The following is a 27,545-nucleotide window of genomic DNA, read 5'->3' as shown; positions in this document are numbered from 1 at the left end:
CACATAAACACACACGTAATTGTTTATTCTATATATATATAGAGAGAATATATATATAGAATAATATATATAGAATAAATAATAAATATATATATTTGAGATGGAGTCTTGCTCTGTCACGCAGGCTGGAGTGCAATGGCATGATCTCGGCTCACTGCTATCTCTGCCTCCTGGGTTCAAGCGATTCTCCTGCCTCAGCCTCCCCAGTAGCTGGGATTACAGATACTAACCACCATGCCCAGCTAATTTTTATATTTTTAGTAGAGACGGGGTTTCATCATGTTGGCCAGGCTGGTTTCGAACTCCTGACCTTGTGATCTGCCTGCCTCGGCCTCCCAAAGTGCTGGGATTGCAGGCTTGAGCCACCACACCCAGCCTAGAATTTAGTTTTGGTGCCACTTTAGCAAAATCACTATGTTGTAATCAACTTTTTCATTCACTGTACATTGTGTTCTATTATCAGTAATGATTTAAGGAGTTAAAAAAGCCATATTTCTAGCCAAACAATAAATATTTATGTAGTTTTTTTTTTTCTTACTAAAATGTAAGTTTTATTTAGGTTTTGAGAGAGGTTATTTTTCTTTTAAAAGTCAGCACTATTGGCTGAACACAGTGGCTCATGCCTGTCACCCCAGCAATTTGGGAGGCTGAGGTGGGCGGATCACTTGAAGCCAGGAGTTCGAGACCAGCCTGGTCAACATGGTGAAACTCCATCTCTACTAAAAAAAAAAAAAAAAATACAAAATACAAAAATTAGCCGGACGTGGTGGTGCATGCCTCTAATTCCAGCTACTTGGGAGGCTGAGGTATGAGAATTACCTGAACCCCAGAGGCAGAGGTTGCAGTGAGCTGAGATCTGGCCATTGCACCCCAGCCGGGGTGACGGAGTGAAACTCTGTCTAAAATATATATATATGTGTGTGTGTGTGTGTATATATATATGTGTGTGTATATATATGTATATCTATAAAGTCAACATTATTTCATAAAATTCAAAGATAAATTTCAAAGGTAAATACAAACTACAGTTAATAAATATCAAGTACTTAAGTAAAAATTATTAAGTATAGCTAAAGTTAAAATATTTTTGAATATGTAATTACATCTTATTAGAATTTTCTTTGCAATTCCAGTGTTCAGTGGTGTCCAGATGACAATTCGTAGAGTAAGTGGTGTGTTGGACTGTTTGTGTATATTTCTTACCCTGCTTAGCCATGTTACACTGGCAGCTTGAAATCAGTCATGGCGGAAGTATTTAAACTACGAAAATTGGCCAACACTACAATTCAGACTTTTCCCCCCAGAGAATTGGCTTTTAAATATTTGCCAACACACTATTGAGTATTATGTTTCACCCAAGAGAAGCCTATGATGTGATCAGAACTTTTCAGAGAGAAGAAATTATCAATTGAATCAAATGCTGCCGGAATGTTCAATGTGATGAGGGAAAGAACCATATCTATAAATGTGTTAACAGGGAAATTATTGGTTCTTTGTCAAGAGAGTTTAAATGGGGAGGTGACAAGGAAAGGCAGACCGGTCTGTTTGAAGACCAATGGGAAGTAAAGAAGTGTAAATCTGAGGTATAAGTATTTTAAGAAGTGTGGCTCCAAGGGTAGCAGAAAATTGGGATGGTAAATGGAGAACAGTTACAGTTCATTTAAGGTGACTCATCATTGACAAGATATATTATTTCCCCTTAATGAGAATTAAGGACTTAGGTTATTTAAAAGTGTTCATTAAAATCAATGTTACAAAATCTTCTTATGGGAATAGCTTTCTATAGCATACATAACATTGTGTTACTTCGATCCAGAAGACCTAGAAGGTGGGGATTATATTCAAAATATTTATATAACATTAAAAATTGTTTGAAAGTACAAAGAATAATTTTGCTTTAGCTGCAATTGAATTACATAGCTCTTTAATTATACATTCATGATGATCGGCATTAGAGAGATGGGTTTGGAATTAAACTGTGCCAAATTAACAAGCAGCTGTGTCTATTAAAACTAAAAACTGAGCCAGTATCTTTGCAATATTGTTAAATAATAATCATATTGTATCTGAAGGTTTAAAATAATTAATAACATTTTGAAGATAATAGTTAATATTTATTGGGTCTTACTATTGCCTGATCTGTGACAAGCACATGTATCATCTCAGTTTCTCTTCACAGAATCATCTCCAAGGTGTTATGAAGTAGGAACTGTTACCTCTCCCCACTTTATGGGTGATTAGATAATTTAAGTAACTTGATTAGGTTTATAGAGATGAAGTTTGAACTCCAGCAGTTTTACTGGTTCCAGGTGGTTCAGAAAACAGCATTTCTTTTTTAGGTTAAGGAATTGGCTATAAATTTCCCCCTGCTATAGATCATGAGGTTCCTCAGTATAGAAATGGATTGTTTTTCTTCCTGGCACTGTGTCACTTAGCAGCACAGCGTCTATACACAGCATGTGCTTAACAAACATATATCGCACTGGAGAGTTAGTTCAGTGATAGAAACTGCCTCGATTTTAAAAATTATTTCCACAGAAAATATAGGATTTAGATAGTATTAATCTTAAACAGCAAAGTCAACATTCAGAAAAATCTGAATGAAGTTCTAAATCTTCAAGAATGTTGTTATTGTAGCCTACCTGGGAACTTGGCCTAAAATCTCAGTTCTACCCCTATCACTCTTGTCTGAATATTACTGCCTTGTTGCAAAGGCGCATTGCTGGAGATTTGTCTTCTCATATGTAATCCATTGGCAAGTGAGATTTTTTTTTAAAGACTCAGCATTACTTGAAATCAAAGACAAAAGGGTGACAGTAATGAGTTTAAGAGAACGACTATGTATACTCATGCATTCATGGCATCTGTGTGCATTAATTTTCAGTACGATTTATCTTAAGTGAAAAAAAGATAAGTATCATATTTGATCCAAAATATTTTCTTTGAGTAAAAAGAAAGACTCTAAGATTAATTTTTAAAAACTGTGGTAGATGAATAGAAAATATGAAGCGAGAAATCAGTTAGATGGGCTCCATTTATTCATCAGTTAAGTTTGATACATCATTTATTACAGTATTTACTCCTGACATCAAGGAAATTTTAGTGATGACTTAGATTGCCATGCATCCTTGTGTTAACAGGATGACTTGGGGCTTCTGTGATAATTATAAAGTGAGGGTAGTACCTATGAAACCTACAAGGGAAGTCTGGGACTACGTCAGAGAAAGTAGCATTTGTGGAACTTTTGAGCCAGATACCACTAACATAAACTGTTCCTTTTCATTTTATTTAAGAGTGTTTCAAAAAGTCCATAGATTTAGCACTTGGCACAAATATGGATGGTCATTTTGGTTGCAAGGACTAACAAATCTCTGTGGCTAACAGGAGAAAGGGTTCTTAGGAATGCAAGAATAATAACTGTTTTATGAGACCCTTCTCAACAGTTTCTATGTCATCTCTCCTTCTGCCTTAAACATGACTCAGCTTTGTTAGATTCTGCATCTCTGGGGTCATGTTGTCATTTCCTCTCAGCTGTCAGAGCAAAGAGATCATTCTCTGCTCCATCCATATTTTCTCTACCTATAGCATCTCTTCTTAATAATTCAGCTCGTTCATAATTATTACATAACATAACCTTTCTTTCCTCATAATTCTTTAGTTTCTCTTCTAGTTACTAATGGCCCAATTCTTTTAGTATGTCTCTATCTGAATTTCCAAGAGGAAACAATCTCACTGACCTAGCTCTTTCTTACTTGCGTAGGGTGTTTTGAACTCAGGTCACTTCGTTATCATTGGCAAGCCTGTAGATTAACCGTTTTAGGTTAGATATCTAACCCTGATTTAATAGTTATAATAGAACCTTGAGAGGGTGCCAAAATTTTAACTGGGAAACAATAATCTTTATTTATTTTAATTAATTAATTTATTTTTAAGATGGTGTTGCTCTGTGGTCCAGGCTGGAGTGCAGTAGTGTCGTCTCAGCTCACTGCAACTTCCACCTCCCGGGTTCAAGTGATTCTCCTGCCTCAGCCTCCTGAATAGCTGGGATTACAAGTGCATGCCCCTATAGCCGGCTACTTTTTGTATTTTTAGTGTAGACAGGGTTTTGCTTTGTTGGCCAGGTTGGTCTGGAACTCAAGAGGTCTGTCTGCCTCAAGCGATCTGCCCACCTTGGCCTCCCAAAGAGCTGGGATTACAAGTATAAACCACCACGCCTGGCTGAAAGCAACAGTCTTTTAGTAAATGGTTCTAGGAAAACTGGGCTACTACATGCAAAAGAATAGAGTTGGACCCTTACCTCATATCATCTATAAAAATTAACTCAAAATGAATTAAAGGCTCAAGTGTACAAGATAAGATGATAAAACTCTTAGAAGAAAATAGAGGCATAGATATTTGTGACCCTGGATTAAACAATTGTTTCTTACATATGACGCTGAAAGTATAAGCCAAAAAAAGATATACTGAACACTATGAATATTAAAATCTATATATCTATATAAAATGTATATATCTGTATAAAATATCTATATATAAAATATATACTATAAACTCTAAAAATAAAATATAAAATATAAATCCTCCTAGTATGCCCATAATAAAAAAGTGTCAGTGAGGATGTGGAGCTATTGGAGCCTTCACGCACTGCTGGTGGGAGTGTAAAATGATGCTGCAACCATTTTTTTTTTTTTTTTTTTTTTTTTTTGAGACAGGGTCTCACTCTGTCACCCAAGCTGGAGTACAGTGGCACGACCTCGGCTCACTGCAACCTCCGCCTCCCAGGTTCAAGCGATTCTCATGTGTCAGCCTCCTGAGTAATTCTGAGCTGGAATTACAGGTGCACGTCACCGCATCTGGCTCATTTTTTTTTGTATTTTCATAGAGATAGGATTTCACCATGTTGACCAGGCTGGTCTTGGACTCCTGACCTCAAATGATCCATCTGCCTCGGCCTCCCAAAGTGCTGGCAGCCACCAGCCTTACAGGTGTAAGCCACTGTGCCCGGCCTGATGCAGCCACTTTGGAAAAAATTTCGGCAATTTCACAGATGTTAAATATAAAGGTACCGTATGATCCAGCAACACCCGTTGTAGATATATATCCAAGAGAAAGGAAAACAACCTCCACACAAAAATTTGTACGTGAGTGTTCATAGTAGCAATAATCATAATAGCCTAAAAGTGGAAACAATCCAAATGTCCATCAACTGGTTAATGGATAAGTAAAAGGTGGCATATTTATACAAAGGAATATTTTTCAGCAATAAAAGCAAGTGAAAAACTGACACATCCTACAGCATGGACAGACCTTGAAAACATCATTCTAAGTGAAAGAAGCCAGTCACCAAGGATGATATAATTGTATAATTCCACTTACATAAAATGTCCCAAATAGGCCAACATATAAAGATGGGAAAAAGAATAGTGGTTGCCTAGTCCTGGAGGAGATGGGAAGGTGTATTGAGAGTGACAACTTAAGGGTGTGGTGTTTTCTTTTGGGGTAATGAAAACAGTCTAAATTTGACCAGGTGCGGTGGCTCATGCCTGTAATCCCAGCACTTTGAGAGACTGAGGTGGGTGGATTACTTGAGGTCAGGAGTTTGAGACCAGCCTGGCCAACATGGTAAAACCCCATCTCTACTAAAAGTACAAAAATTAATCAGGTGTGGTGGCAGGTGCCTGTAATCCCAGCTACTTGGGAGGCTGAGCCAGGAGAATTGCTTGAACCTGGGAGGTGAAGGTTGCAGTGAGTCAAGATCAAGCCACTGAATTCCAGCCTGGACAACAGAGTTAGTGTGATGGTTAATACTGAGTGTCAACTTGATTGGATTGAAGGATACAAAGTATTGATCCTGGGTGTGTCTGTGAGGGTGTTGCCAAAGGAGATTAACATTTGGTTTAGTGAGCTGGGAAAGGCAGACCCACCCTCAATCTGGGTGGACACAATCTAATCAGCTGCCAGCGCAACTAGAATATAAGCAGGCAGAAAAATGTGAAAGGAGAGACTGGCTTAGCCTCCCAGCCTACATCTTTCTCCTGTGCTGGATGCTTCCTTCCCTGGAATATTGGACTCCAAATTCTTCAGTTTTGGAACTTGGTCTAGCTCTCCTTGCTCCTCAGCCTACAGATGACCTATTGTGGGACCTCATGAGCATATGAGTTAATACTTAATAAACTTCCCTATATATATCTAGGACTAATGGAATAGATATATATATATATTCCATTAGTTCTGTCCCTCTAGAAAACCCTGACTAATACAGTAAGACTCTGTCTTAAAAAAAAAAAAAGATTAAAAAAAATAGTCTAAATTTGATTGTGGTGATGGTTGCATACCCCTGTGAACATGCTAAAAACCATTGATGTATATACTTCAAATGAGTAAAACATATGGTATACATGTTATATCTCAATGAAACTGTTTTTAAATCACAATCAATAATATATTTACTAATGATTATCTTTAAATCTGTGTTTCCTCTAGTTGCCAACACAAATTCAGTCACACAGGCTAGAAACTTGAAGTGTATCTTAATGCATTTTCTCTCATACATCCTCCACTTCGATTTAGACACATCTATTTGATTTCTTCTTTTATTTTATATTTCCCTAACATCACTAAATTATTTATCTATTTTTATTCCTACTGCTTGAATTCAAGCTGTGATATATTGTTTCCCTCTGGATTGCTGCCTCCTTCTTCAGTCTGTTTTCTATGTCTCTAATCTGGGCCTCCTCCACACTACAGCAATGATAATCTTTCTAAATCAGCATGGTTATGTCTGTAGTAACTGTTTAACATGTGTCAGTGATGCTTTTTAGCTTTCCGTACAAAGTTCAAAATTCCTGAGCTTAGCGTGCATGACTCTTCAAGAACTGGCAATGCCAATCTCCCCACTTCCCCAAGCCAAGCCATTTCTCCAGCCATATGAATCTACTTAAGGCATCTTGAACTTGCAATTCTATTTTAAATCTACAGCTCCTGGCATATTTACAAAATCAGTACATCTCTGTTGAATAAATAGGTAAAATAAATAAGAATTCATTACAAATATAAATATTACTATGTTCACTCAACTATTCATTCATTAGCAACTCTTCTATTAGTTATTTGATGTCTAGAGACTGTAGGTTCCAGCTCCAGAAAGAACAAAATTAAGCATCATGTGGTTTAAGCATATAACAAAATCAAGCATTGAGTGAGTTGCTTGTGTGCATTTATGTGTGTTTTGTGTGTGTGTGTGTCATCATGAGGTAGGCATATATGGGTTCCGGGAAGAAAAAGGAAAAGAGTTATTGAGAACACAAATGTAATCAGGATTAACAGTTGTCATGGGTGGAAGAGGGAAACTATGTACCACCCAGAAGCCATTCCTCTCTGAGCTTCAAACAGAGCCCAGGGTATTGTCAATAGTCTGCAAATATTCAATGCCCAAGGAAAAAATTATTATCACACTAAGAGAATTTGCATTGTACTAGAACATTTTTCAGTTGCTTGGGGTGGTGCCTTGTGAAACTAATCCTTCTAATCTCCTAGGTGTTTCTATTATCAGCAACACAGATCTTTAGCTTATGTAATAACCGGTTCGTTTGAGCCATATCTGGAGCAATGTCCAGATTTACTTTCTGTTCATTGATTCAGTTTTATTCCTTTAAGCTATAGTAATAACTAATCCTTGAGTAGTTCCAGGAGTGACTCATTCTGGTTAGGCCACCGAGATTGGTACTGATTTTTGATAAATGGAATTTCAGATTATGACAATCTCAGTATGTATAAAACCCCAAGTCATTTCAGAAGTGTCATTTAAATATTTCCATGAATTTAACTGAAACGGAAGGTTGTTAATTATCTCCTGCTTTTGATGAGGGGCAGATGATCACAAAGTTGTAGTGATCACTCTGTTTATTTTGTATAGTTGTATACACTTTTCTTGAAGGCTTATAAATCTCTGAAATTGAGAGACATCTGGTAAAACGTAGTTATACAATGTAAACACAGAAATAATATAAAAAACTAGGCAATTGAATAGGAGAAAATGTTATTCTAGGCACTCAATTTGCCTTTTCTACAATTATCAGAAATTGAGACAAAAGGTATTCTTTTGCACAATTCCCTGAAGGCCAAAAAAACAGGGATTCTCCTGTAGCATTATAGTAAGAAAACAAATGTTAGAGCTAAAGCCTCCCCACCCTATTTCTTGCGGTCCTCATGCATTAATACATGACTTCAAGGCAAATTAAAAACAAAATAGAACACTTGAGCAACTGTCTTTCTTTTCAATGGGAGTGTTTTCGAGTGTCTAAAGAGAGAATCACCCTGAGACACTGAGCCTCTATAATTAGGATTGATATGTCAACAGCAAGTATCTAATAATCTCTACTCCTATCACATGAGAGTAAGGTTTTTCCAAAACATTCCAGAGCTTTTATGTTATCTTAGTGCTCTCAGCATGAAAACACATATAGGTACACACACACACGTAAGCAAACACACACTTTCTGACACATACAACTTGTGCACACACACAGTCACACACGATGCTTCCGTTATAAAGTAATACTTTTTTCTCCTAGCAAGTTCACAGAAGTAAGATAAAGTAATATTTCTTGAAGCCACATTTGAAAGAACTGTCCCTGCCTTTCCTCTCTCTGGATGTCTTAGGAAAGTCCAAAGAAACTATGACATCAAGAAACAATCATGACCTGATTTGACTGTTTTGAAAAAGTAAACTCTTCAAAAATTTGTAATGGTTTATTTAATTTTAATCATTCAAATCTACTGAATACCTTGAAATATACTGAATATGAAATTGTGGTATGGGAGTTTCCTGTTTTAAAAATTTTTAATTAAATTTTAAATTCAACATATTATTACTCCTGGACACATCACTTTAATTATTTATTAAACATAGATATAATTAGCTTGAGAAAGTACTTTCCCTTTTTTTTTTTCCTTTGGCAGGGAACCAATGGAGAAAAATCCATGTACTCAGTCCAACTTAAAAATTAGGGCAGTTTTTATACTATGTAAAACTGGTACTTCCAGATTCCAGCTGCATAGATGAGTTGCAAAGCAATAAACCAAATGATTAAAAGAAATTATCTGATTCAGTCCCAGCAACAGAAATTTGTCCTATTCATAACATTTTACATTTTCACTGATTCTTTTTTCTTTTTGTGTCTTGATGCTCTCTGTTAAAATGAACCTTTAAATATCAATCATTTTTAACTTTCTCATTTATTTCTCTGCTGAATTTCACAATTGTGAAATTGATGCACATTTTCCTAATATTTTTAAATGCTCTTATAGTTATCTTTGTGTATCACTTTCTACATAGAGATATCAAACTACTAACAAATGTCATCCACTCATCCTTCCACCATTCCACTGTCATCCAGCATTTACTGCGTGCCACTCACTGTTGTGTGCTGGAGAAGGAAGTATGAGATCCCTTGTGGGGGCTAATGGAAACACAGTCCCGCATAATGCTATTTGTAAATGGTAACAGATTTATGGGTAAAATATAATGTAACACAGAATGACAACATATTCTTGCCATTCTCAACACATTCAAATTTATTTTTGTTTCTTATAGCTTGCATCACTGTTTAACATAATGATTATTAAAACATTTTAATTTTCTCTCCCCTAGTAAAATAGTAACTAACTCCATGAGAGTAGAATGAAGTCTCTTTTTATGTTAATAATTGTTACAGCCTCAATTCCTAGAAGAATGCCTATCATACAGTGGTTGTACAACAAAGACTTGTTGGATAAGCGAACTAATTATAACTATCTGTCACTTGGCACATAAGCCACAGCTGGTCAGGTCGCTTATAGATGCCATGAAATACACATAAGTATCAAGTATCTGATCCCATTCAGGAGCAACTGTGTACACATCATGGATCAGGTGTGAGTGGATTAGAGACACCATCCACGGCAGTTTAGAAAATAGGGTTTCTTCTCAAGTCCTGTGCAACAAGAAAAGCCATGAAAATAAATAACCATGAAGTTATTCACATAAAATAGAAGCTATAACTGTATATGGTGATAGCACTGTATTGTAGTTAATGCTTTCAATTGCTTTAGTCAGTGAATACCATATAAATGGAGAGAAAAATGTTTCTTTATGTATCTTATAAAATAATAAATATACTGTGCATTCAAAACTGGAAACAGCCTACTCCTATTTATTAATTACTATTCCTAAATGTATTACTTTCACCCCCGACTAAAGAATCAAAAACACTATGAGAGGCCTAGTCGTTTTTTTTTTTTTTTTTTTTTTTTTTTTTTGAGACGGAGTCTCGCTCTGTCGCCCAGGCTGGAGTGCAGTGGCGCGATCTCGGCTCACTGCAAGCTCCGCCTCCCGGGTTCACGCCATTCTCCTGCCTCAGCCTCCCGAGTAGCTGGGACTACAGGCGCCCACAACTGCGCCCGGCTAATTTTTTGTATTTTTAGTAGAGACGGGGTTTCACCGTGGTCTCGATCTCCTGACCTTGTGATCCGCCTGCCTCGGCCTCCCAAAGTGCTGGGATTACAGGCGTGAGCCACCGCGCCCGGCCGAGGCCTAGTCGTTTTTCAAAGTACAGATGAAAAGAGAGAGAAAGAGACAGACAGGGAGAGAGAGAGAGAGAGAGAGAGAGAGAGAGAGAAACTGAGAGAGAGACTCAGAGAGCCAAAGGTCCAAGCATGCCTCAGTAAAGAGAAAGTTCAGATGAAAAGTCACGAAAGTTTTTAAACTGCTGAGACATGTATACTGCCAGAATCTATGTACTACTGGCCCCGATGCGCAGGAGATTATACACACCTTCCCTGTATCCAGACCCTCAGTGCCTATCAGGAACGTCTCTGTGACCATGAATCAAAACCACTGGCTCAGGAAAATGACTATCATATATATATATTGGCCAGCACACTTACAAACATGAATATTAATCACAAAGAGCATAGGACTCACGGTTACACCAAGCATACGTAAACATAAACTAGTTCAAAACAGTTCTCTAAATTAACATGACATTCTTCAACTAAAATTAGGCCTGTGGGCATTTAGAGGAATTTAGAGTAAGATGATAGATCAAGTACCTCAAGGAAATTCACAAGGAAGTGCATTACATACAATGAATGAGCCCTTGTTGAGTGACACATGATCATTTTTAAGTTTTATACACTGGTACGCAAATGACTGTTTGCAATCACTCAAATTATTTGAAAAAAATTAAATTGAAACTTTGATACAAGTAGATTGGGGAGTCTTTTGGGGACTTTAATTGAACACATTTCTAAATTATCACAGAGTCAGTGAATATTATATATGTGAAACATTTAACATGGAAAATGATACATAAATATAATTACATAAATATAAATTGTAAGATATATAGACATGCATGAATACACAAATACGCATAGTTCTGTATCTATATCCATTAAATGAGTATTTTTTAAAGAATTTTTTTTTGTTCTTGTTAGGCACAGTGGCTCCTACCTGTAATCCCAGCACTTTGGGAGGCTGAGGCAGGAGGATCCCTTGAGGCCAGGAGTTTGAGACTAGTCTGAGCAACAAAGCAAGACCCCGTCTCTACAAAAAATCGAAAACATTAGCCAGGCTAATTTTGTGATGATATGTGCCTGCAGCCCCAGCTACTCAGGAGGCTGAGATAGGAGGATTACTAGACTCCAGGAATTTGAGGCTCTGATGAGCCGTGATCATGCCACTGCATTCCAGCCTGGGTGACAGAACAAGATTCTGCCTCTAAAGAAAAAAAAAAAAAAATCTGTGACAAGTGCTGTATAACGTACTAGAGAAACACTGATAAACAAGATAGACAGTTCTTGTATTATATGAAATTTTTCATACAATAAAATTTCAGACTATATTGCATATCATAGTTCAGTGTATGTATACACATACATGTACATATATGTGTACATATATGTATATATGAAATGTGTATATGCATATGTATGTACATATACATATATGTATACATGTATATGTATGTATATGTATTTGTATGTATACTTTTAGTTTAGCATAATTTCAGATTTAGAGAAAAATTATGAAGATAGAGTTTCCATGTATTCCCACTCAACTTCCCCTATTATTAACATTTAACATGAGTTTGGTGTATTTGTTACAATTAATGAACTAATATTGACACACTATTATAAACTAAATTCAACACTGTACTTTATTCAGGCTCCCATCCAGGATAGCACATTACATTAGTTGTCATGTCTTCTTTGGCTCCTGTTGGCTCTGACAGTTTCTCAGAATTATCTTATTTTTGACAATCTTGCTTGTTTTCAGGAGTACGGCTCAGAAGCTTTGTATAATGTCCCTCAACTGGACTTTGTGTGATGTTTTTCTTGTGATTAGACCTGACTTATGTGTTCTTGGGAGAAAGACCACTGAGGTAAAGTGCCATTCGCATCACATCATATCAAGTGTACATACAATTAAGGTGACTTACCACTGTTGATGTTAACCTTGATTACCTGGCTGAGATAGTTTTTGGTCACGTTTCTCCCCTGGAAAGTTATTCTTTTTCCTCTTTTCACACTCTATTCTTTGAAAGGAAATCACTATGCTTAGCCTACCCATAAGGAGTGGGGAATTATGTTCCACCACTTTAAGAGCAGACTGTCTGTAAGATTCTTTTGCATAGTACATTTGTCTATTCTTCCCCCACTTATTTATTCTTAATCATTTATATTACTGTGAACTCATGGGTATTTATTTATTTCATACTTTGGGTTATAGTTCAATGCTACTTAATTTTTCTGCTCCAATTGTTCCAGCTTTGGTCATTGATAGATCTTTCAGCTGACTTCTGTGCCCCTTTGTCATACCTCCATAATTTTTTGTTAACACTTCCTTCTAACACTACTCCGGCCTGATCTTGTGTACTTTTGCCCCAATCCTCAAATCAGCATCACTCTAAGAAACCCTGGTTCCTTTTTTTGGAGAATAATGTAAGAAACTTGGAGCCAGACATAGGTATGCTCTTTGCTACTGGAGTATCATTAATTTTAGGGCTGATGAAAAATGAAAATATATGTGTGTATACCAACCTCTCTCTGTGTGTGTGTGTGTATGTGTATATATATATATGTCATCATCATATCCCCAGAAATCTAAAATGTTGTTGTCTAGCTAGTTCCTATACAGAAGAGAAGCTTTTGAACGTCCTCACTACAACAAATGATACATGTTTAAGGTAATAAATTTATAATTTTTTAAAAGAAAATTTAAATTTTAAAAATTTACTGAGCATACATTTGTCTTAGTATGTCTCAAAATGAATTGTTTCTTCATTATTCTGAATTATCAGGAAATATCTTCGTGACACAGAGTATGGCATTTAATATTCCACACATTTGTCAGGACATAGTACACATTGTGAAGACGAGCAATGCATGTAGTAGCTGTCTCCTTCAATGTTTCTTCTTTAAGAAAGGAAAGTGGTTGCAAGTTTGCTTTGCTCTCCACTATCTACTTAGTATAACTCTGTTCAGAGCAAAAGACAACAGGAACAAACACTTTACATTACTTAAAATCTTTTTTTTCTACGCAAAGCTGGCACAGTGAAGGTTCTCAATTCACATTTGCTGTATTCTTCAATTGCACGAGTGAATGAATGAATAAGTTCCTCAGAAACCTACTATTGTAAGTATATTGCCATTGCCAGGGAAGAATTCAAAGAACTAAGCCTTGACTTTAGGCTTGACTTAAAAAAGTATTTCATGCTCTTCTCTTATCCTTTGCCATTCACCTTTGTGTGTCCTACAGAAATTATTGCTTTGAGTGAGACAGCCAATGCATTTCATACTGTGAACTGTGAAGTTGTTGCAGTTTCAGTGGATTTTCATTATAACCATCACGTCTAGATACATACACCAAAGAAAGCCAGTTTGGGCCATACGAGCATTGTACTCTTGTCAGACTTAAATAAATAGATTTCCTGAGACTATGATGTGCTGGTAGGAGGTCCTGACCTTCCACTAACGGGTCTTTTCATAATAGAACCCCAGTGGAAATCATCAAGTATATGAGTGTCAATGATCTCCCAATGGCTGAAGCATGGAAGAGACTGCCTTCTTCGTGAAGGCATGCCAGTTGGTGGAGATCCACAGAGAAGTCTGCCTGGCAAATAGATATTGAGTTCTTCTACAACCAAGCCAAATCCCACTGCTTCCAAAAAATACTTTGAGAAGAAAAGTCAGTAGATCATCTCATATGCACCTGCAACTTCTCGTGTCAGAAAAGAACTACAGGTAGAACCCACTTTTATCATTTCAAAGATGAATATTTATAGAAGGTGATAAATCTAATACATTGGTATTCACAAATATTATTATAAATGTATATTGCACAGCCTAGTAAATCTAGTAAACAATAATATAGTACATTTCAAAATTGCAAAGAAATTAAATTTCAAATGTTTTCACCACAAAAATGATGTATGTGAGATGATTGTTATGTTAATTCACTTGATTTAATTATTCTATATTGCATTCTTAGATTATATGAATATATCTTCTACCCCTTAAGTATATGCAAATATAATTTGTCAATTATAATTATATAACTAAAGACATTTTCAAAAATTTAAAGGTATTACTCTAAATGTTTTGTTTTTGTAGTATTGGCTAAGGCTTTTCAAATTTGGTTTGTTGCTAATATATGAGAGTCATGTACTGGTAAAATGTTGTTGTCTAGCTAGTTCCTATATAGAAGAGAGGATTTTGAAAGTTCTCACTACAACAAATGATAAATGTTTAAGGTAACAAATTTTCTAATTACACCGATTTGATCATTGCACAAGGTATACACACATGGAAACACCACATTGTGCTCCATAAATATGTACAATTATTTTTGTCAATTAAAAATAAAATAAAACTTAAACAGACGAATAACTCACTTGAGTACTTCTAAGATCCTGTCTTCAATAGAAAACGGAAACATTCTTCCTTCTTAGTCTTAGTGGAACTTTTATGTATACCAAAGTAGTATCACAAGCATTGAAAGTTTCTGACCAATGGTCCTAAAATATTCCTCTTGAATTCCTAGTACTAAAGGACATTGTCTTTTAAGGTAACAAAGATTGTAGTTTTAGATTATTAGCATCAGCAGTCTAAGTTAACTCTTGCAGTGGATGTATATGTGCTTGAAACAAAGGGTAATCATGTTTTAAAATATCACTTCCAGTGGCAAAATGACTTAACTGATTGTGAATGATCCTTGTCCCTGAGATTTATAGTTTATGTAGTTATTGTGCTCTCAAATTCAATATCAATTTATTCAATATGACTATTTTTAAACATATTTTAAAAACTTCATCTCTTCCCTTGCTCCTGTGACAGCTCAGTACAGGAAGGTAAGGGCCCTGCTCTTCCTTGTCTTCATCCAGGAACACAGACTGCCCCTTCCTGTGACTCTGCACTCTCCAGACCCTCAAATCCTTACTGGTTATCTGGAGGATGGGGAAAAGATGTAGAGGCTCTCACCAAGGTTTTAGAGCCATGTGATTGTCATCATCATATCCCTAGAAATCTAATCACGTGATTCATACTTTCTAAAATTTGAGAACAGTCCTCATTTAGTATTGGATAGAATTATGCCCCCCAAAGTTCATATGTTGAAGGCCTAACCCCAATGTGACTCTATTTGGAAATAGAGCCCTTAAGGAGGTATTTAAGGTTAAATCACATGAGAAGGACGTGACTCTAATCCAATAGGATCGGTGCCCTTGTAAGAAGAGAAAGAGATGCCAGGGGTGTGCACAGAAGAAACACCATGGGAGGACACAGCGAGAATGCAACCATCCAAAAGCCAGGGAGAAAAACTTCAGGAAAAACAAAAACTAGCTGATGCCTTGGTCTTGGACGTCCAGGCTCCAGAACTTTGAGAGACAAACTTCTGTTGGTTAAGTCACTCAGTCTGTATATTTTGTTATGGCAGCCCGCGTTTGCTAATATATTTTGTTATACTTGGAAACATGTTGGAAAACTCTTTGAAATTTCCCTTACCTATTTTGTAAATTCACCTCTTTCCTTTTATTCCCACTATCACTATCTTATTTATGATGCTTATGCCATATCTGTCCTATCTCCAACCTGGTACCCTCCCAATCAATGCAAGGCTGCCAGAAGCACCTGTCTAAAATGTGTATGCAAGCATGTGACCTTACAGTATGAAATCTTTCAGAGGCTAACCAAGCCTTTAAACAAAATCCAAATAACCAAGCATAGGTACGATGAACTTATTGTGAAATATTTGCCTATCCAGCTATCATCTCTTACCATCTGCCACCCAATTTCCGCAAAAGGCCGTGTGCCAGCCCCGTAGATTGCCTAAAATTCTCTGAACGTAGTCACTATTTCTGACCTTCCAGATTTCACCTTCGTCATGGAAAACTCTCACCACTTAACTAGCTTCTACTGGTCCCAAGGCTCAACTTAGCTTAAATCTCCTGGCCTATTATCCCTGATTTTCCTATATCCCAAGATTCTCCTTTCTTTGTGATTCAGTAGCAAACTCTCCCTGCAAACTCTTCTCTAACACTGGCCATATTTCTGTAGTGATTTTAGCTGCTTTTCTCATGAGATATGGCCTTTATAAAAGCAAGGATTCTGTCTTTCAGAATAAACATTGAATACATGTTTTTTTGCCCGTATGCATGAATGAATCCAAGATCCAATTTATTTCTGCATTCATGGCTTTCAATCAAATGACAGAAATTCACTACAGAAATGGAAATATAACTTCACTACATTGTCAGGATAAATTCATTCAAATGTCCAGCAGTTTTTTTTCAGGTGTCTTTAGTTGGATTTCAGAACCACAAAAAGAGATTTATCACGGCCTGCTTTCCTTGGAGCATGAAAGTTCATGTTTATGTTGAAAGTTGCTATATCATTTTCTTTGAAGAAGCAACCCTAATGTTTGCATCTTTTAGCCAACTCTGTGAATGGGAAAAGTAGGGCTGTGTGGTCTCTGTCTTTAAAGAAGGTGGGTGGTGTGTTTTGTTAGACAACGTATCCACCCCCACCCACTGGGGTCAACCACAATTCAACAGTGATGGAGATTTCTAGACCACCTGGGTTTAGTAGTCATGCCCTATTCTTTTTGACTAGGGAGACCTAGAAAGGAGAAATCAGTGAACCAAGTGCATGGAAATAGTCCAAAGGAACACATAAATATTAGAAACAGGTGTGAGATATTTCCTGGGGAAAATGATGCATTAATTTATTCTGACTGGCAGTGAACCATGCCATATTTCCTGAAGAATTAGCTACCTTAAAACATTTTCACAAAGGAGTTAAGTATAAACATGATTTTTCTTTTTTCATTTCAAGCCAAGTTCTTCAAAGCTCATACATCTGCATAAAAAAACTTTTAGGCAATTATGAAACTGCAAAAAATGTTTTATTCCTCCTCTATTTCCCACTGATAATGTATCCTTTAAGCATAACTAAATATATGAAGCACGTTTTTATCATAAGGAAAGCTTATAATCTATGTTTTATACTTGTCCCATATTCTAGTCTTATAGCAAAACGTCACAGCATCTTGATGTTTAGTTTTATGTATTTTTATGTCCTGCCTCTTTCACAGAAGGATTAGAGGTTTTGGCATTGAGGATGTTACTTGTTGAATACCTTAGTTTGAATGGCATCACGTTTTACAAAAAAAAAAAAGTTACTTGACTTCCTGAGGTTATCGGGATGTTTGATATTATCTATAGGAAATTGGGTTGCTACTATAGAATGGTGTGAACAAGAGAGCAGCACATAAAGATTGAAATTTATATCTGCGTCCAGACTCTGCACCAAATTCCATATGGATATATCCAAATGCTCATTTGGCATCTCTACTTACGTGTCTAATGTGTCTAGAGCAAAACTATTTCTCCCACCATTCCTTTCTGCTCCCTTTGCTGAAGCCACAGTGGCCTCCATGCTGTCTCCTGGACCTGCCAAGCAACTTCTTAACTCAGGGCCTGGAATGCTCTTCTCAAGTCTATCAGCTAGAGTTGAATGAGAGAGAACCTATAGGACATAAAACTATTTATTACCAGGGATTGGCACTTGAGGGGCTTGGCTAAGCCAATCTGAACATTGTAGGGCAGGCAGGTGGCCAGGGAAGGAGCATGATAAGCGTGGTGGAATTCCACTGGCATGGGCTGAAGAGCTGTTGTTTATGGGCAGAATTTTTTTTCTCTCTCTGGGAAGTCTCAGTCCTACTTTGAAGGCCTTTCAACTAATTAAGTTGAGCCCACCATTATTTTCCAGGATAATATGCCTTATTAAAATCAACTAACTAGGGAGTTTAATTAATGTGCAAAGTAACTTCACAGCAACACCTAGATTGGCATTTGAGTAACTGGGAACTGGAGCTTTGCCAAACTGACACCTCAAAAAAGCCATCGCAGTCAGATATCCCTGTGGCCTTTTCTCTTACTTCCTTCAAATTATGGGTCACATCTTACCTTAGAGGAATCTCCCCTGACCATAGTCTGCTGATATCACATCACTCTCCCACAGGGAGCTTAGGGGCAACTCCCACCCCATTCTCATTATCCTACCGTTTTCTTTCTCCATCCCTACCTTTCATTTTATATACTTGTTTATTCTTTTTATACCCTTATAGAATGCAAACTCCATCAGAATTCTTTTTAATATTTTCCCTGTTTTATTTTATTGCTCTATCCTCTGTGTTCAGAGCCTGGGGCAGAGTAGGTATTTGATAAAAATAAAGTGGATAAACTACAGTTATGAATGATATATAGAAAAGGACACTCATTTAAAAGTGTGAATTTTGAAGATGGTTATTGCTTCCTTCAAATCTCCCTATTCCTTTGGGAAATCAGAATCAGAAAGTTCAAAATACAATGACATTAACAAAAATAATTTTCTCCTATTGATAAACACACACACAGACACACACACACACACAGAGACACACACACACTCTCTCTCTCTCTCTTTTTCTCTCTGTCTCTCTCTCTTTCACTGATGCCCCAAAAGATCTGGATTAAGAATGTTGTGGATATTTGGTTTTATGCAGAAATATCCATGACACTACAGTAGGTAATAGTTGCCCCCCAGCATATAATCTGGACTTTACTAAGACTAAGTAAGTTTAGTTATTTTAAACCAGGAAGAGTAATGTTAGTAGTTTTTTCCCTTTTATTTCTGACATTTTGCCCAACGACACATTTTTGTGAATCCCTGTAGGTCAAAGGTGTTCTTTCACTCCAGCTGTGTCTTAAAACTTCTCTGAGGTTTCCTGAAATCAAATCTCCATTCCACTCACCAGACATCTACGGCCCATTTGCTTGTTAGTATCCTGACTGCATCCCCAAACTTCCAAATTGTATATAAATTCTTCTCAAGTTCTGAGATATGTAAAGGCAGCAGGGCTTCTTTTTCTTTGCTTCTCTTGGCTATTTTTTTTTTTTTTACTTCCCGAGAGCATCATTGGTAGCCTTTTCCTACAGGTCGTCTTCCAACTGCTATGATGCTTTCATGACCCTGGCTATTAAGGGCAGCTATGAAAGGAGTCAATGTTATTCTGATCATTTGTCTAATCATTCCGTTTACTAGACTCTGAATCGTTCTGAAGATGAGCACCCATGTCTGTACAGCTAAGTGGAGGTCAGGTGCAGTTTCTCATGTAATCATTACGATAGTATTCTATGCAATATGCCAAAGCATTCCGTGTACACCTTACTTTCTTGAGCATTCTTAACTGTACTGTGTTCTGGAAGAGGGCAAAGATTTACTTTCGTTGAAAGCTGACTAGTAATGCTGATTAGGAGAATGGTAGAGGAGACTCTGACTCTGCTTGTGACCCTGGAAATAAATGCTGCTTCATTCATCTATGCAGTCACCTATTACACTGCTCCAAACGAATACACATTTAAAGGAATGGCAGAGACACACAAAGATTTCAAACAGTCTGTGTCTTCATCCTCTGGCCTGTGTTTTCAAATGTCAGACTGGCGTCTCTCACACAAGAAAGCTCAAATACAAGAGTGAAAACTGGTCAGACACCCTCCCCCTGTCTACTTTCCAAAGTATATGAAATGACTTATTTGCTGATGAAATTTTTATTTTATTTTCATGTGTGGTTTGACATTCATAAAGAGGCTTTTAGAACATTGCTGTAGTGACAAGAAATAAAAATTAACTGCTGAGTATGTATCAACTTTCTTACATCTGAGTCTTGTTCATGTCGGTAGCAAAGTAAAAAGCAAGATGGTAACTGCTCCATTTTAGTTAACTATTATAGATACCAAACCTTGTTTAAGTAGGATTACTTTTTTAAATTTACAACTATCTCTATGCCTTCTAAAATGTAATATAGTGAATTAACTAACCTAACTAACCACTATGGTTTGAATGTGTCCTCCAAAGTTCAGGTGTTGGAAACTTAGTCCATGTATTAGGCCATTCTTGGATTGTTATAAAAAAATACCTGAGATTGGGTAATTTTTTAGTATTTATTTATTTATTTATTTATTTATTTATTTATTTATTTATTTTGAGATGGAATCTGTCACCCAGGCTGGAGTGCAGTTGCATGATCTCGGCTCACTACAACCTCTGCCTCCCAGGTTCAAGCAATTCTCCTGCCTTGGCCTCCTGAGTAGCTGGGATAATAGGTGCCCACCACCACGCCTGGCTAATTCTTGTGTATTTAGTTAAAATGGGGTTTTACCATGTTGGCCAGGCTGGGTCGAGCACAGTAGCTCCTGCCTATAATCCCAGCACTTTGAAAGGCCAAGGTGGGTGGATCATTTGAGATCAGGAGTTCTAGATTGGGTAATTTATAAAGACAAGAAATTTAATTGGCTCAAGGTTCTGCAGACTTTATAGGGAGCATGGCACTGGCATCTGCTCAACTTCTGGGGCGGCCTTGGGAAGCTTCTGACTATGGTGGAAGGCAAAGGGGGAGCAGGCACATCACATGGCATAAAGCAGGAGTGGGATCGGGGGCAGGTGCCATACACTTTATTTTTTTATTTATTTATTATTTATTTATTTATTTATTTATTTTTTGAGACGGAGTCTCGCTCTGTCGCCCAGGCTGGAGTGCAGTGGCGCGATCTCGGCTCACTGCAAGCTCCGCCTCCCGGGTTCACGCCATTCTCCTGCCTCAGCCTCCCGAGTAGCTGGGACTACAGGCGCCCACAACCGCGCCCGGCTAATTTTTTGTATTTTTAGTAGAGACGGGGTTTCACCGTGGTCTCGATCTCCTGACCTTGTGATCCGCCCGCCTCGGCCTCCCAAAGTGCTGGGATTACAGGCGTGAGCCACCGCGCCCGGCTGGTGCCATACACTTTAAACAACTGGGTCTCTTGAGAGCTCTCTTACTACTGGGAGGACAGCATCAAGCTACGGGGATCTTCCCTCATGACCCAAATGCTCCCTACCAAGCCCCACTTCCCAAATTGGGGATAACGTTTTAATATGAGATTTGGGTGGGGACAAATCTCCAAACTGTGTCAGTCTCCAGTACAGCAGTGTTCAGCGTTGGGACGTATAAGAGGTGGTTAGGCCATGAGGCCTCTGCCTTCGTAACTGAATTACTGCCATTAACAAGGGAGTAAGTGCCTGATAAAAAGGATGAGTTTGGCTCTATTTCCACTCTGTCCCATGCTCTCACTTCTGCCTTCTGTCAGATGCCGGTGCCGTGCTTGCACTTCCCAGCCTTCAGAGCTATGAACCAAATAAACCTTAATTCTTCGTTATTTGCCAGTCTGTGGTATTATGTTATAGCAACAGAAAATGGACTAACACTCTGACTATCTTGGTTTTGATGATTTAGGGACCAGGTTCATGTTTCTTAATTTCGAATATTCTCTTTAACTACATTGCAAGATTATTTTAGTGTAAAATTAAAGATAAAGCTCTACTAGAAAGAAAATTATAGCATCTCTGCTGGCTAGTAGACATGATTATTCAAATAGGTGACCTGTTAAGACTACTAATTTTTGATTTTCTTGTTTTCATGACTTAGACAAAATTGTTAAAATAAATTATTGTTTTTTTAACTGCGATTCAAAATAACCAGGCAGGAGATATCCACATTGCAGCATCATTAAATTGCCCATTGTTTGCAAATTTTGCCACATGGCCATCGTTATCTCATTAGGGAATCCTTTTACCCCTTCCTCCAAGGTCAGTGATTTCTCTGGCAGTGTCTCCACAGACATTTACGTATTCTACTTTTGAATTAGATCACTCCAAATGTCTACAGCCACACCCATACAATGTTTATTTGCTGTGTCCGATCTGCTTTCAAACCCCAAATTGTATACAGATCTTTATTGGGTTGTGAGAGGTAGAAGGGAATTAGTTTTTTTTCTCCATGATTCCTATCTTCTCTCTTAGGACTTGATTTTCTCTCTCCGCTTGGAACAGTCTCATCCTAGGTTCCTCTCTTATCTTCTTCAGCCTTTGTCCGAATATCACCTTACCAGTGAAACTGTCACCTTCCATTCTATTTTAAATTTTAAACCCTTCCTAATTTATAAAGTTCAAAAATTAAAAAAAAAAAAAACAAATTTCATTATGGCTCGGATGCAAATAAAAATAAACCTGTATCAAAGATTCATTAAGTGCACTAATTAATGGGGTATGCTAGTTAATTAACAAGATCTTATTAATCAATAAGATGTTCTGAGCAGTTCAAAAGGGAATCTCAAAAATCTGAATATATGTGTAAATGTGTGTTTGTATGTATAGACATACGTATATACATACAGTTAGTAGGGCCAAAATGAAATAAGTAATGGATGCAAAACTAGTACATATTCTCTAGGGCAATAAAATGTTTGGGGTGGTCTTTTCTACAAGAGAGGAATCAATTGGAACTCTACCAGATAAAATTCATTTGCACTTTAAATAACACTAATTATTTTCACTACTATGATTTTTCTATAAGTTAATTTCTAGGGGCCAGGCACGGTGGCTCACGCCTGTAATCCCAGCACTTCGGGAGGCCAAGGCAGGTAGATCACCTGAGGTCAGGAGTTCGAGACCAGCCTAGTCAACATGGTGAAACCCCGTCTCTACTAAAACTACAAAAATTAGGTGGGCGTGGTGACACATGCTTATAATCCCAGCTACTTGGGAGGCTGAGACAGGAGAATCACTTGAACACAGGAGGCAGAGATTACAGTGAGCCAAGATCACCCCATTGCACTTCAGCCTGGGCAATAAGAGTGAAACTTCATCTCAAAAAAAAAAAAAGAGGCCGGGCGCGGTGGCTCAAGCCTGTAATCCCAGCACTTTGGGAGGCCGAGACGGGCGGATCACGAGGTCAGGAGATCGAGACCATCCTGGCTGACACGGTGAAACCCCGTCTCTACTTTAAAAAATACAAAAAACTAGCCGGGCGAGGTGGCGGCGCCTGTAGTCCCAGCTACTCGGGAGGCTGAGGCAGGAGAATGGCGTGAACCCGGGAGGCGGAGCTTGCAGTGAGCTGAGATCCGGCCACTGCACTCCAGCCTTGGCGGCAGAGCGAGACTCCGTCTCAAAAAAAAAAAAAAAAAAAAAAAAAAAAAAAGTTAATTTCTAGCCCTACAGAGATATAAAATGTCCATTCAATTAAAAAAACCCAGAAGTTCACATTCTGATATTTTCAGGGCTTGGGGCTAGCATACAAAGGAAAACCTAAGCCTCGAGTGCTTCTTACTTCAGTTTCCTCGGATCGGATCGTATTACAGAGATAGATGCCTGCAGAAAGCCCAGGCTTTGGGCCTCCACATGGGCACGTACCTTTGATTCTGCAGACTACTTGCCCAGACAGGAGGTGCATGGCCAGTGACAGAACAGGTGTTTCTAAAATGGAGAGTCCAGAGCAGGAACCCAGTTGGCCAGGTCTAGTAACTGTAATGGCCCTCTAACATGTGGCATGTTTACTTATTGATTTGTTCACTGTCATCCCTCACTACCTGTGGTCAAGAATTGTGTTTTCTGTTTCATTTACAACTACAATTCCAGCTTCTGGAAAAATATTTTACACAAAGCAAGTATCAATAAATATGGTTGAATTAAATAGTGCCTGTTACACAGATCATATCCACAAACAGAAAATGCAGGGAAGAATGATAGTTTGAACATCACCACAGTCAATTTTAGAACAATATAAATGTTTTTAAATAGGTTTTTTTAAAAAAACTGAAAAACATATCTTCAATAGTTCTGCTACTGAACATATTGATAGAAAAATTACCATTTTGTAAAATAAACTTTGTGTCGGTATAATAATTGCCAAAAGCCTAAAGTTTGTGACTTATCTTATTCATAAATTTTCTGAGAAATGAAAATTACATGAAAAAAAAGAAACATCTAAAGCTTCAGATGACCCAGTTTGAGGTATTTTGCGGTCTATTGTATCTTCACAGTCCTTAAGGCAATCATTTCTATGTGGCTCCCTTAGATGCTGTTTCAAGGGCTGTGAGATAATGTCATGGAGTTATTACTTTACATTTTCTTGAACACTTTTATGATTTTTAAGTCATACCAAATAAAAAATAAAAACTATATTTAATAAATTTGAATTTTTATTAAACATTTTAAATTATGCTTTTAAAAATGGACAAGGAAATTCCAGAATATCAGGATACAATTTTTGATAATATCCACCCAATGTCCTTATTTCCTGTAGCTATGCTTTTTGTCCCTTGATTATCCTGTGCCTCTCCCCCCACTGAAAATGCAGTATTCATTCTTTCAGAAAACCCTAGACAAAAAGAGAAATTCCTTTCAGTTTTAAAATAAGTACAATGTTTTTAGCTCTTTAGAAAATCATAGTCTAAAAACAAGCGCTTTTGATTTGTAAAATTCTGACTTTGTTGAGTGAGGAAATGATCATTTTCTTTAAAATCTTGAAAGCCAAGCTTAGAACACCAGAGGGCAGATGTTTTTACTAAGAACCACGGAGTAAGTTGGATGAGTCACTAAGTCAATTGCTTTCTGAAAGGCAGAGGGGAGCCCTTCTTAAGACTAGGGGAGGAATTGGGAGGGACAGTAGAGCCAAAGACTTGAATCTTCTGTCTCAGATTTGAAATTCCGGGAAGTAGGGTTGGGACACTGGGATAGATTCTGGTGGGTGGGTTAAGAGTCACAAGCTTGTGCCACTCCTGCCAGAATGCTGCTCTGAAAGTGTGCAAGCCTTTCAGACAATGACATAGCATTCATTGGAACGGGGATGGGGACCCCAAGGCACTGAGGCACAATTCAGAGGAAGGGTGCGTATGTGGCTGAGTGTGTGGGGCAGAGCAGCTGAACATCTGCTTTCTGAAGTGCAGAGGCTATTAGAGGCCCAGTGTGTTGGAAGAGGCCCCAGGGGTGGGAAGCTACTGCTGAGGAGAATGGCCATCTCCACACTCATGAGCATGACGTCCCCACCTAGTGTTCACAAAAGCTGCAGGGCTGCCAGACCCTCAGTTGCATGCATGTGGGACTTAGAAGAAATGTGTTCAAAATGTTGGTGAGGCTATAATTTCTGGCAATAAGCTCATTATTTAAATTCTCTAAACATACCTCTTTTAACTTCAAATATGGGGCTAAACTGTCTTCCTTATAGGATTGTTTGGAGGCTTAAGTGTGGAGTGTGTGTGTGTGTGTGTGTGTGTGTGTGTGTGTGTGAAAGTGTTTAGCACTGTGCTAGATGCATAATAGGCACATCATAATTAGAATCCAGGTCTACACCTATGGTTTGCTCCAACCACATCACAGTGAGAAAAGGCAAATGTGGTTTAAAACACACAAAAATTAAGCCATCCAATACGTTCTTTACCACAGACGTGAAAAGAAGCATCGTGCATGCATTTAATCCTTCTTTTCTCTTTCCCTTTCCTTTTCCCTCTTCCTGTGGTGAAAGTGAAAATGAAATCTACAGTGGCTATAATTTAGTGAATGCTTAGATCTTTGATTTCACAGAAATGGGCAATTGAGCCTTGAAATAGGTATGAGTGGCTATAAAAAATTAGACAAAGGATTATCTTTTATTAAAAAGCAATAAAAGTAAAAAAAGTAATAAAAGTGTAAGGGTCATTATTAATGCATGCAGTTGCCTATTCTGTCATCAAAAACATCTTTACATCATAGATATAGAAATTAGAATAGTCTACTGCGTAGCTGCAGTGGCAGCTGTCCTGTTGTGGCCTCCTTTGTTTCAAATGCAAGTTTGAGAAAAGTGTATTTTTGACAAGACGTTTTAACAGTGTGCCTAAGAACCACTAATCCATCATCTGGGTGCCTAAGACCAAATAACACAAAACTCTCCTCATAGCTAAACTACAGCAGTCATTAGCAAATCAAAACCAAATGACTTGGAAATGGAGATGGAGGAAATGAATTTTTTTTTAAATCAATGATATGATTTAATAATGAAGAGAATGGTAGAGGAGGAGTCATACAATTTATAATTAATCTTACTTTGTTATTAGTTTATTTTTTTAAAACTTGCAATAACATCCCTACCTCATTTAGAAAATTTTTTTTTTTGTGTAACCTCACCTAATTTTAACCCTGTCTTTATTCAGGATTTTAAAAAAACATTTATGTGCATAGTTTATAATATTATCTACGGAACCTCACTCTGTTACTATGTTGCTTGGCAAATATGCCCTTTAGTTATTTCATAGATGTATTTCTTTTCAGTTCTTTTTCACTGTAAGCTTCATGAAGACAGGAATAGTACATTACTTTCCCTTTTTCATTTCTTTGGTGTGTATTTATACTTAATCGACATTTTATTCACAGTATAATCCAAAATTAAGTCATATGTAAGGTATAATGCTATTCAAAAGGGTATGAATATATTTTGAATATATTGTACTTTTATAATAAGCCTCATTCATATTTATTGAGTACTGAAGATGTATAGGTCATCTGTTAGCTTTACTTAAAAATTATTTTAATGTACCTTCAAAGAATAATGCAAAGTCATTGGGACAAATTTCAAATATTATGAACAAATAAGAAAAAAGTTAAAATTGCTTCTCCAATACCACTTTTTGCTTCGTAGTTGGGTGTACATTCAGACTTGTTTTCTTTTCTCTTTTCTTATATCGACCTAAAACTCTTCAATGTCCTCCCATGTGCTTTTTCAGCTTGCTCTGTAAAAACTCACTGGATGACATCCTCATTTCCAGGACCTCTTTTAGTTCAGTTTCATAAAGCATTGACAAAACTGGAATTAAATTCAAACATAATTGTGTAGTATTGTATTCCTAACCATTTGTCTACTTAACATTTTCCTTTGACCCTTTTAGATGACAGTAAAATCAGTTGAAATCATCTGTTTAAAGAGAATGGGAAAATGAATGTCATTTTATAATTGTAGCAACAGTAATTTATTTATTTCTATGCTTGAAATGCATTGTTTGGAAGCTGCTTCTCACTTTTCTAATAACTCTGTCTTTATTATCAGAACAAGGGCAACAATAGAGTCACTAGTTGCAAATAAGCCCAGTAGCCATCTGGCCTTCTCAGTCATCCAATGTTGG

The 27,545-nt window shown here is 37.3% G+C and overlaps 1 long non-coding RNA gene across 4 annotated transcripts in view; it reads left to right on the top strand.

The window, feature by feature from the left end:
• Nucleotides 1–14,454, top strand: part of LOC126940354 (uncharacterized) — a 39,263-nt gene extending 24,809 nt beyond the window's left edge. For 2 of the 4 annotated variants that reach the window (XR_007720718.1, XR_007720719.1), the window contains exons 2-3: nt 12,320–13,229; nt 13,589–14,454. This is a non-coding gene — a long non-coding RNA (uncharacterized LOC126940354). The remainder of the gene's footprint in view (nt 1–12,319; nt 13,230–13,588) is intronic. The other 2 variants (XR_007720720.1, XR_007720721.1) reach the window with 2 other exon arrangements.
• The last annotated feature ends 13,091 nt before the right edge of the window (nt 14,455–27,545 follow it).

The sequence above is a fragment of the Macaca thibetana genome, chromosome 17, assembly GCF_024542745.1.
Source record: "Macaca thibetana thibetana isolate TM-01 chromosome 17, ASM2454274v1, whole genome shotgun sequence".
Taxonomy (NCBI): Eukaryota; Metazoa; Chordata; class Mammalia; order Primates; family Cercopithecidae; genus Macaca; species Macaca thibetana.
Note: the sequence above shows the minus strand (reverse complement) of the source record. Positions and strands in the feature narration are given on the sequence as shown.